The sequence below is a fragment of the Scyliorhinus torazame genome, chromosome 16, assembly GCF_047496885.1.
Source record: "Scyliorhinus torazame isolate Kashiwa2021f chromosome 16, sScyTor2.1, whole genome shotgun sequence".
Classification (NCBI taxonomy): domain Eukaryota; kingdom Metazoa; phylum Chordata; class Chondrichthyes; order Carcharhiniformes; family Scyliorhinidae; genus Scyliorhinus; species Scyliorhinus torazame.
The window spans coordinates 79,078,847-79,088,530 of NC_092722.1; the positions used below are offsets into that span (position 1 = coordinate 79,078,847).

Sequence of the window (9,684 nt, forward strand, 5' to 3'; positions counted from 1 at the left end):
AGAGAGGGTTTCTGGGAATGGAGGTATCAATTGATGAATAATGCTTTTTCTCTGCTGTGTGTGTTTATCTCCCCCTCCAGGGACCCCTTTGCTGTACACAGGCAGCACATGTCCGCCATGTTTGGGGGCTTTGGCAGCCCCCTGGGCTTTGACCCATTCCTCAGCATCACGGATGGACGAGCAGTCAGCCCCCAACTCCCAGGCCCCCTGCAGCATAACCGCAGGATGCTTCAGGTCAGTAGCAGCACCCTGAACTGACAGTGCAGCACTCCCTCAGTACTGACCTTCTGATAGTGCGGCACTCCCTCAATACTGACCCTCTGATAGTGCGGCACTCCCTCAATACTGACCCTGCGACAATGAGGCGCTCCCTCAGTACTGACCTTCTGACAGTGTGGCACTCCCTCAGTACTGACCCTCCGACATGAGGCACTCCCTCTGTACTGACCCTCCAACAGTGTGGCGCTCACTCAATACTGACCCTCCAACAATGAGGCGTTCCCTCAGTATTGACCCCCTGACAGTGCAGCGCTGCCTCAGTACTGACCCTCCGACAGTGCAGAACTCCCTCAGTACTGACCCTCCGACAGTGCAGCGCTGCTTCAGTACTGACCCTCTGACAGTGCAGCGCTCCTTCAGTACTGACACTCCAGCAGTGTGGCACTCCCTCTGCACTGACCCTTCTGACAGTGCGGCACTCCCTCAGTACTGACCCTCCGACAGTGCAGAACTCCCTCAGTACTGACCCTCCGACAGTGCAGCGCTGGCTCAGTACCGGCCCTCCGACAGTGCAGCACTCCCTCAGTACGGACCCTCCGACAGTGCAGCACTCCCTCAGTACTGACCCTCCGACAGTGCAGCGCTCCCTCAGTACTGACCCTCCGACAGTGCAGCACTCCCTCAGTACTGACCCTCCGACAGTGCAGCGCTGGCTCAGTACCGATCCTCCGGCAATATGGCGCTGCCTCAGTACTGACCCTGTGACAGTGCAGCACTGCCTCAGTACTGACCCTTGGGCAGTGCAGCGCTGCCTCAGTACTGACCCTCCGACAGTGCAGCGCTGCCTAAGTCCTGACCCTCTGACAGTGCAGCACTCCCTCAGTACTGACCCTCCGACAGTGCAGCGCTGGCTCAGTACCGATCCTCCGACAATATGGCGCTGCCTCAGTACTGACCCTCCGACAGTGCAGCACTGCCTCAGTACTGACCCTTGGGCAGTGCAGCGCTGCCTCAGTACTGACCCTCCGACAGTGCAGCGCTGCCTAAGTACTGACCCTCTGACAGTGCAGCACTCCCTCAGTACTGACCCTCCGACAGTGTAGCACTCCCTCAGTACTGACCCTCCGACAGTGCAGCACTGCCTCAGTACTGACCCTCCGACAATGCAGTGCTGCCTCAGTTCTGACCCTTGGACAGTGCAGCGCTGCCTCAGTACAGACCCTCTGACAATACGACGCTGTCGCAGTACAGACCCTCCGACAAAGCGGTGCTGATCCTCCGAACAGAGTGGCGCTGACCCTCCGACTGGATTCGGACTGGATTTGATTTATTGTCACGTGTACCGAGATGCAGGGAAAAGCCTTGTTCTGCGTACAGTCCGGCAGATCGTTCGATACATGAAAAAATAAATGACATATGATAAATACACAGAAACTGTCATTGTGTTCCAGGATGGCTTTGTGATTTGCAGAAACTGATACCCTGTGATAAAGAGGGAGGGAGCCTGAGATAATCTTATGTCGGAAATCGAATTATAATGACTTCTCCAGATGCTTGTATTTGAATGGAGTCAGTTGGCACAAAGTTAAAGGCATCCGCCGACAAGTGGGGCTGCGAGTGCTTCAGGTTCTGTTTCATGCTGTTCTTTGACCGTGTGCTGCTACCAATCATTCTTCTAATCCTCGTCTCTTCCCTTCTCTCCCTCTTCTTATTTCTCTCTCTCCATCATCCCTTGCTCCCGTGTGAAGTCTCCCGCCATCTCACCGTTTGGCATGTTTGGCATGGTGAGTATGTGAAAACACCGAGGGATTCGGCGCGTGGGGACGTTATCTTATACAGGGTAACAGATAGCTGCGGGTGGGACACATCGAAGGGTTCAGGCGGGTTTTATACAGGATAATATCTGGGAGAAAGACATCACGGGGTTCAGGGGGTTATATGCAGGGTAACCGATCTGGGAGAGACATGTCAAGGGGTTCAAGGGTTATATACAGGCAACAGATAGCTGGGGGGGGGGGGGAACATATCGACAGGTTCAGGGGGGCTATACACATGATAGAGCTGTGAGAGAGGCATCAAATGGTTCCATGTTATATATAGGGTAACAGATAGCTGCGAGAGAGCACATTGAGGAGTTTATATTATATAGAAGGTAACAGGTATCTTGGAGAGAGAACGCATTGAGATGTTCAGGGGACGGCAGGTAGCACAGTGGTTAGCACAGCGCCAGGGACCCGGGTTCGATTCCCACTTGGGTCACTGTCTGTGCGGAGTCTGCAGATTCTCCCCGTGCCTGCGTGGGTTTCCTCCGGATGCTCCGGTTTCCTCCCCCAAGCCCCAAAAGACGTGCTTGTTAGGTGAATTGGCCATTCTGAATTCTCCCTCTGTGTACCCGAACAGGCGCCGGAATGTGGCGACTAGGGGATTTTCACAGTAACTTCTTTGCAATCTTAATTTAAGCCTACTTGTGACACTGATAAAGATTAATATTATTATTATATAGAGGGTAACAGCTGGAAGAGACACACCGAGGTGTTCGGGAGGGTTATATTGCTTACAGTGTAACAATAGCTGGGAGATAGACGCAGCGAGGGATTCTGGAGGGATATATACAGGGTAACATTTGGCTGGATAATGAGGGGTTTGGATGGGTTACATAGAGGGTAAGAGATGTTGGGATAGCTACACATTGAGGGGTTCGGGGGTTATATTATATAAAGGGTAACATAACTGGGAGATAGACATCGAGGGATTCAGGGTAGTTATATACAGGGTGGCGGTTAGCTGGCAGGGAGACATCGAGGGGTTCAGGGTAGTTATATACAGGGTAACATAGCTTGGAGGGAGACATCGAGAGGTTCACGAGGGTTACATACAGGGTAACATAGCTGGGAGGGAGACACGAGAGGTTCACGGGGGTGATATACAGGGTAACATAGCTGGGAGGGAGACACGAGAGGTTCACGGGGGTTATATACAGGGTAACATAGCTGGGAGGGAGACACGAGAGGTTCACGGGGGTTATATACAGGGTAACATAGCTGGGAGGGAGACACAAGAGGTTCACGGGGGTTATATACAGGGTAACATAGCTGGGAGGGAGACATCGAGGGGTTCACGGGGGTTATATACAGGGTAACGGATAGCTGGCAGGGAGACATCGTGGGGTTCAGGGTAGTTATATACAGGGCAACAGATAGCTGGCAGGGAGACATCGAGGGGTTCACGGGGGTTATATACAGGGTAACAGATAGCTGGCAGGGAGACATCGAGGGGTTGAGGGGGTTATATACGTGGTAACAGATAGCTGGGAAAGGGACATCGAGGGGTTCAGGGTAGTTATATACAGGGTAACAGATAGCTGGCAGGGAGACATCGAGGGGTTGAGGGGGTTATATACAGGGTAACAGATAGCTGGGAAAGGGACATCAAGGGGTTCAGGGTAGTTATATACAGGGTAACAGATAGCTGGCAGGGAGACATCGAGGAGTTCACGGGGGTTATATACAGGGTAACATAGCTGGGAGGGAGACATCGAGAGGTTCACGGGGGTTATATACAGGGTAACAGATAGGTGGGAGAGAGACATCGAGGGGTTCAGGGGGTTATATACAGGGTAACAGATAGCTGGGAGGGAGACATCGAGAGGTTCACGGGGGTTATATACAGGGTAACAGATAGCTGGGAGGGAGACATCGAGGGTTCGGGGTTATATACAGGGTAACAGAAAGCTGGGAGGGAGACATCGAGGGGTTCAGGGTAGTTATATACAGGGTAACAGATAGCTGGGAGGGAGATATCGAGGGGTTCAGGGGGGTTATATACAGGGTAACAGATAGCTGGGAAAGGGACATCGAGGGGTTCAGGGTAGTTATATTCAGGGTAACAGATAGCTGGCAGGGAGACATCGAGGGGATGAGGGGGTTATATACAGGGTAACAGATAGCTGGGAAAGGGACATCAAGGGGTTCAGGGTAGTTATATACAGGGTAACAGATAGCTGGCAGGGAGACATCGAGGAGTTCACGGGGGTTATATACAGGGTAACATAGCTGGGAGGGAGACATCGAGAGGTTCACGGGGGTTATATACAGGGTAACAGATAGGTGGGAGAGAGACATCGAGGGGTTCAGGGGGTTATATACAGGGTAACAGATAGCTGGGAGGGAGACATCGAGAGGTTCACGGGGGTTATATACAGGGTAACAGATAGCTGGGAGGGAGACATCGAGGGGTTCGGGGTTATATACAGGGTAACAGATAGCTGGGAGGGAGACATCGAGGGGTTCAGGGGGTTATATACAGGGTAACAGATAGTTGGGAGGAAGACATCGAGGGGTTCAGGGTAGTTATATGCAGGGTAACAGATAGCTGGGAGGAAGACATCGAGGGGTTCAGGGGGTTATATACAGGGTAACAGATAGCTGGGAGGGAGACTTCGAGGGGTTCAGGGGCTTATATACAGGGTAACAGATAGCTGGGAGGGAGACATCGAGGGGTTCAGGGTAGTTATATACAGGGTGACGGATAGCTGGCAGAGAGACATCGAGGGGTTCACGGGTTATATACAGGGTAACATAGCTGGGAGGGAGACATCGAGGGGTTCAGGGGGTTATATACAGGGTAACATAGCTGGGAAAGGGACATCGAGGGGTTCAGGGGGTTGTATAAAGGGTAACTGATAGCTGGGAGGGAGACATGGAGGGGTTCAGGGGGTTATATACAGGGTAACAGATAGCTGGGAGGGAGACGTTGAGGGGGTTATAAACAGGGTATCAGCTGGAAGGGAGACATCGAGAGGTTCACGGGGGTTATATACAGGGTAACAGATAGCTGGCAGGGAGACATCATGGGGTTGAGGGGGCTATATACAGGATAACAGCTGGAAGGGAGACATCGAGAGGTTCCCGGGGGTTATATACAGGGTAACAGATAGCTGGGAGAGAGACATCGAGGGGTTCGGGGTTATATACAGGGTAACAGATAGCTGGGAGGGAGACATCGAGGGGTTCAGGGGGTTATATAAAGGGTAACTGATAGCTGGGATGGAGACATGGAGGGGTTCAGGGGGTTATATACAGGGTAACAGATAGCTGGGATGGAGACATGGAGGGGTTCAGGGGTTTATATACAGGGTAACAGATAGCTGGGAAAGGGACATCGAGGGGTTCGGGGGGTTATATAAAGGGTAACTGATAGCTGGGATGGAGACATGGAGGGGTTCAGGGGGTTATATACAGGGTAACAGATAGCTGGGAGGGAGACATCGAGGGGTTGAGGGGGTTATATACAGGGTATCAGGTGGAAGGGAGACATCGAGAGGTTCACGGGGGTTATATACAGGGTAACAGATAGCTGGCAGGGAGACATCAAGGGGTTGAGGGGGTTATATACAGGGTAACAGCTGGGAGGGAGACATCAAGAGGTTCACGGGGGTTATATACAGGGTAACAGCTGGGAGGGAGACATCGAGGGGTTCAGGGTAGTTATATACAGGGTAACATAGCTGGGAGGGAGACATCGAGGGGTTCAGGGTAGTTATATACAGGGTAACATAGCTGGGAGGGAGACATCGAGGGGTTCAGGGGGTTATATACAGGGTAACAGATAGCTGGCAGGGAGACATCAAGGGGTTGAGGGGGTTATATACAGGGTAACAGCTGGAAGGGAGACATCGAGAGGTTCACGGGGGTTATATACAGGGTAACAGATAGCTGGAAGAGAGACATCGAGGGGTTTGGGGTTATATACAGGGTAACAGATAGCTGGGAGGGACACATCGAGGGGTTCAGGGTAGTTATATACAGGGTAACAGATAGCTGGGAAAGGGACATCGAGAGTTTCGGGGGGTTATATAAAGGGTAACTGATAGCTGGGATGGAGACATGGAGGGGTTCAGGGGGTTATATACAGGGTAACAGATAGCTGGGAGGGAGACATCGAGGGGTTGAGGGGGTTATATACAGGGTATCAGGTGGAAGGGAGACATCGAGAGGTTCACGGGGGTTATATACAGGGTAACAGATAGCTGGCAGGGAGACATCAAGGGGTTCACGGGGGTTATATACAGGGTAACAGCTGGGAGGGAGACATCGAGGGGTTCAGGGTAGTTATATACAGGGTAACATAGCTGGGAGGGAGACATCGAGTGGTTCAGGGTAGTTATATACAGGGTAACATAGCTGGGAGGGAGACATCGAGGGGTTCAGGGGTTTATATACAGGGTAACAGATAGCTGGGAAAGGGACATCGAGGGGTTCAGGGGGTTATATACAGGGTAACAGCTGGGAGGGAGACATCGAGAGGTTCACGGGGTTATATACAGGGTAACATAGCTGGGAAAGGGACATCGAGAGGTTCACGGGGGTTATATACAGAGTACCAGATAGCTGGGAGGGAGACATCGAGAGGTTCAGGGGGTTATATACAGGGTAACAGATAGCTGGGAAAGGGACATTGAGTAGTTCACGGGGGTTATATAGAGGGTAACACAGCTGGGAGGGAGATATCGAGAGGTTCACGGGGGTTATATACAGGGTCACAGATAGCTGGGAGGGAGACATCGAGCGGTTCACGGGGGTTATATACAGGGTAACAGATAGCTGGGGAAGGGACACCGAGGGGTTCAGGGGGTTATATACAGGGTAACAGGTAGCTGGCAGGGAGACATCGAGGTGTTCAGGGTAGTTATATACAGGGTAACAGATAGCTGGGAGGGAGACATTGAGAGGTTCACAGGGGTGAGATACAGGGTAACAGATAGCTGGGAGGGAGACATCGAGGGGTTCAGGGAGGGACGGGGGGGGGTTATATACAGGTAACAAATGGCAGGAATAGAGCCACATCAAGGGCTTTAGCTGGGTTGTATTATATACAGAGTAACAGATAGCTGGGAGAGAGCTATCGGATTCAGGGGGGTTGTATTCGGCGTAACAGATGGCTGGGAGAGAGCTATCGAGGGGTTCAGGGGCTTTATATATAGAGTAACATAGCTGGGAGGGAGACATCGAGGGGTTCAGAGGGTTATATTATATACAGGGTAACAGCATTCTCCACGCCTCACTGCTTGTGCATCCCCCCCCCCCCCTCCTGTGATATGAACCGTTCCTCAAACATGGTCATGAACAGTCCCCACCATGTCTCAAAGCCCTCCGCTGAACCCCTCAATTCAAACTTAATCTTTTCCAGCCGGAGAAAGTTGTACAAGTCCCCGATTCAGGCTGCCACCCCCCGTGGGCTTGTCTACCACCATTTTAGCAGACTCTTCACCGGGCAACTAGAGAGGCGAAGGCCACAACGTCGGCCTTCCATCCCTCCATCAGCTCCGGCATTTCCGACACCCCAAAGCATTGCCACCATCGGGTGTGGCTCAGCCTCGTCCCCCACTATCTTCAATAACGTCTCAAACCCCCCCCCCTCCCAGAATCTCTCCAACCTCTCACATCCCCAGAACATATGTACATGATTTGCTGGACGTCGCCCACACTTCTCACACTTGTCTTCCACCCCCTGGAACAACCCCGAGTCATATACACCACCTTAAACTGAATCAAACTCCTCCTCGGGCACAAGAAGATTGAGTTCACCCTATGCATCACCTGACCCCACACACTCCACCCTGTCTCCTGCCCAACTCCTTCCATTTGTCCTTAATCCTCACCACCTGCGCTTCCCCTTGCTCCCCCAGCCACCGTATTTAGCCCCAATGTTACCCTCCCCTTCCATTTCCGGGAGCCGCAGCACTCCAATAGGGTGTACTCCTGCAGCTTGGGAAACCTTCTCCATTCCTTCCGTGCAAAGTCCCGCACTTGCATATACCTGAATTTGAAGCTCCACCCCATCCCACAGCTTTTCCAGCCTTCAAATCTCTTCTCCAGATATAAATCCCTCGCCCCCACCTCGCTCCACCTCCTGTACCATATCCCCCGGTTTAAACACATGCTTCCCACACAGCGGTGTTAACCCAGACATCCCCTCCTTCCTAAAGTGTCTCCTCCACTGGTTCCACACCCTAATCTTGGACTGTACCACCGGGCTCTCCAAGTACCTCCTCGTTGCCAGCAGAAGTGCGGCTGTCATTGTGGCCTTCAGCCTGGACCCACTACAGGACTCCTCCTCCATCCTAACCCACTCAAACCCCTTTCCTTCCCACCACTGCCTCACATTTTCCCCATTCGTCACTCAATGGTAGTGCAACAGATTGGGTAGTGCCAATCCCCCTTTCCGACTCTGCCTTTGCAGCAGGGCCTCTTCACCCGAGGTATCTTCCCCACCCATGTAAACTCCAAAATCACTGCATCCAGTTTCCAGAAAAAGGCCTTCGGAATGAAGATCGGGAGGGCTGAAATACAAACAGGAACCTTGGCAGAAGGTTCATTCTTACCACATGGACCGTCCCCACCAGTGTCAGGTATAACGTATCCCATCTCCTAAAGTCCCCCCTAGCCTCCTCCTCCAACTTTGTCAGGTTCCATTTGTGCATTGTCTCCAACTCCCCCATCACCTGGACCCAATACTTTTTTTTAAATGTAAATTTAGAGTACCCAATTTTCTTTTCCAATTAAGGGGCAATTTAGCATGGCTAGTCGATCTACCCTGCACATCTTTGGGTTGTGGGGGTGAGACCCACACAGACACGGGGAGAATGTGCAAACTCCACACGGACAGTGACCCGGGGGCGGGATCGAACCCAGGTCCTCAGCGCCGTGAGGCAGCAGTGCTAACCACTGCACCACCATGTTTAACAATGATATGGGCCTGTTTGACCTGCACTCCAACGGGTCCTTCCCCTTCTTCGAGTTAACATAATCAATGCTTGGGTCAGTGTCTTCGGCAGCTTCCCCTTCTCCAATGCCTCGTTAAACATCTCCAATAAATGTGGTGCCAACTCCATCGCAAACTCTTCATAGAACTCCGCCAGGTAAACGTCCTGCCCGAGGGCTTTCCCCGACTTCATCCCTTTTATACTATCCATCACCTCTCCCAGCCTTAGCGGCTCCTCCAGCGCCTGCCTTCTCTCCTCATCCAGCCATGGGAATTCCAGCCAATCCAAAAGCAGCCCCGTATCTCCTTCCTCACCACCTGGATGCCTCGTTAATCTTCCCCGGCTCCAACACTACCTCCTCCTTCCCTGTCCGTATCCTCCGAATTTCCCTAGACGAGGCCTGCTTCCATAGCTGATGGGCTAGCATACAGCTCGCCTTTTCTCCATATTCGTACTGCAACCCCCATGCCCTCCGTAGCTGCCCACTGCCTTCCCCGTCGTCAACCTATCGGACAAACCCTGTAACTTATTTTTCTCTGCCAACCCCTCCTTGGTGGGGGCTGTCGAATATTTCATGTCCACCTCAACTATCTCGTCCAACAACTGTCCATACTCCTCCCTCCTCCTATCTCTGCGCCTTGAACGTGATAACCTCTCTTCGAACCATCTCCTTCAACACCTCCCAAAATGTGGCCACCAAT

At 52.3% G+C, this 9,684-nt stretch overlaps 1 long non-coding RNA gene across 1 annotated transcript in view; it reads left to right on the forward strand.

The window, feature by feature from the left end:
• Positions 1-2,004, forward strand: part of LOC140392380 (uncharacterized) — a 3,544-nt gene extending 1,540 nt beyond the window's left edge. The window contains exons 2-3 of the long non-coding RNA XR_011935318.1: positions 81-234; positions 1,968-2,004. This is a non-coding gene — a long non-coding RNA (uncharacterized lncRNA). The remainder of the gene's footprint in view (positions 1-80; positions 235-1,967) is intronic.
• Positions 2,005-9,684: the final 7,680 nt, after the last annotated feature.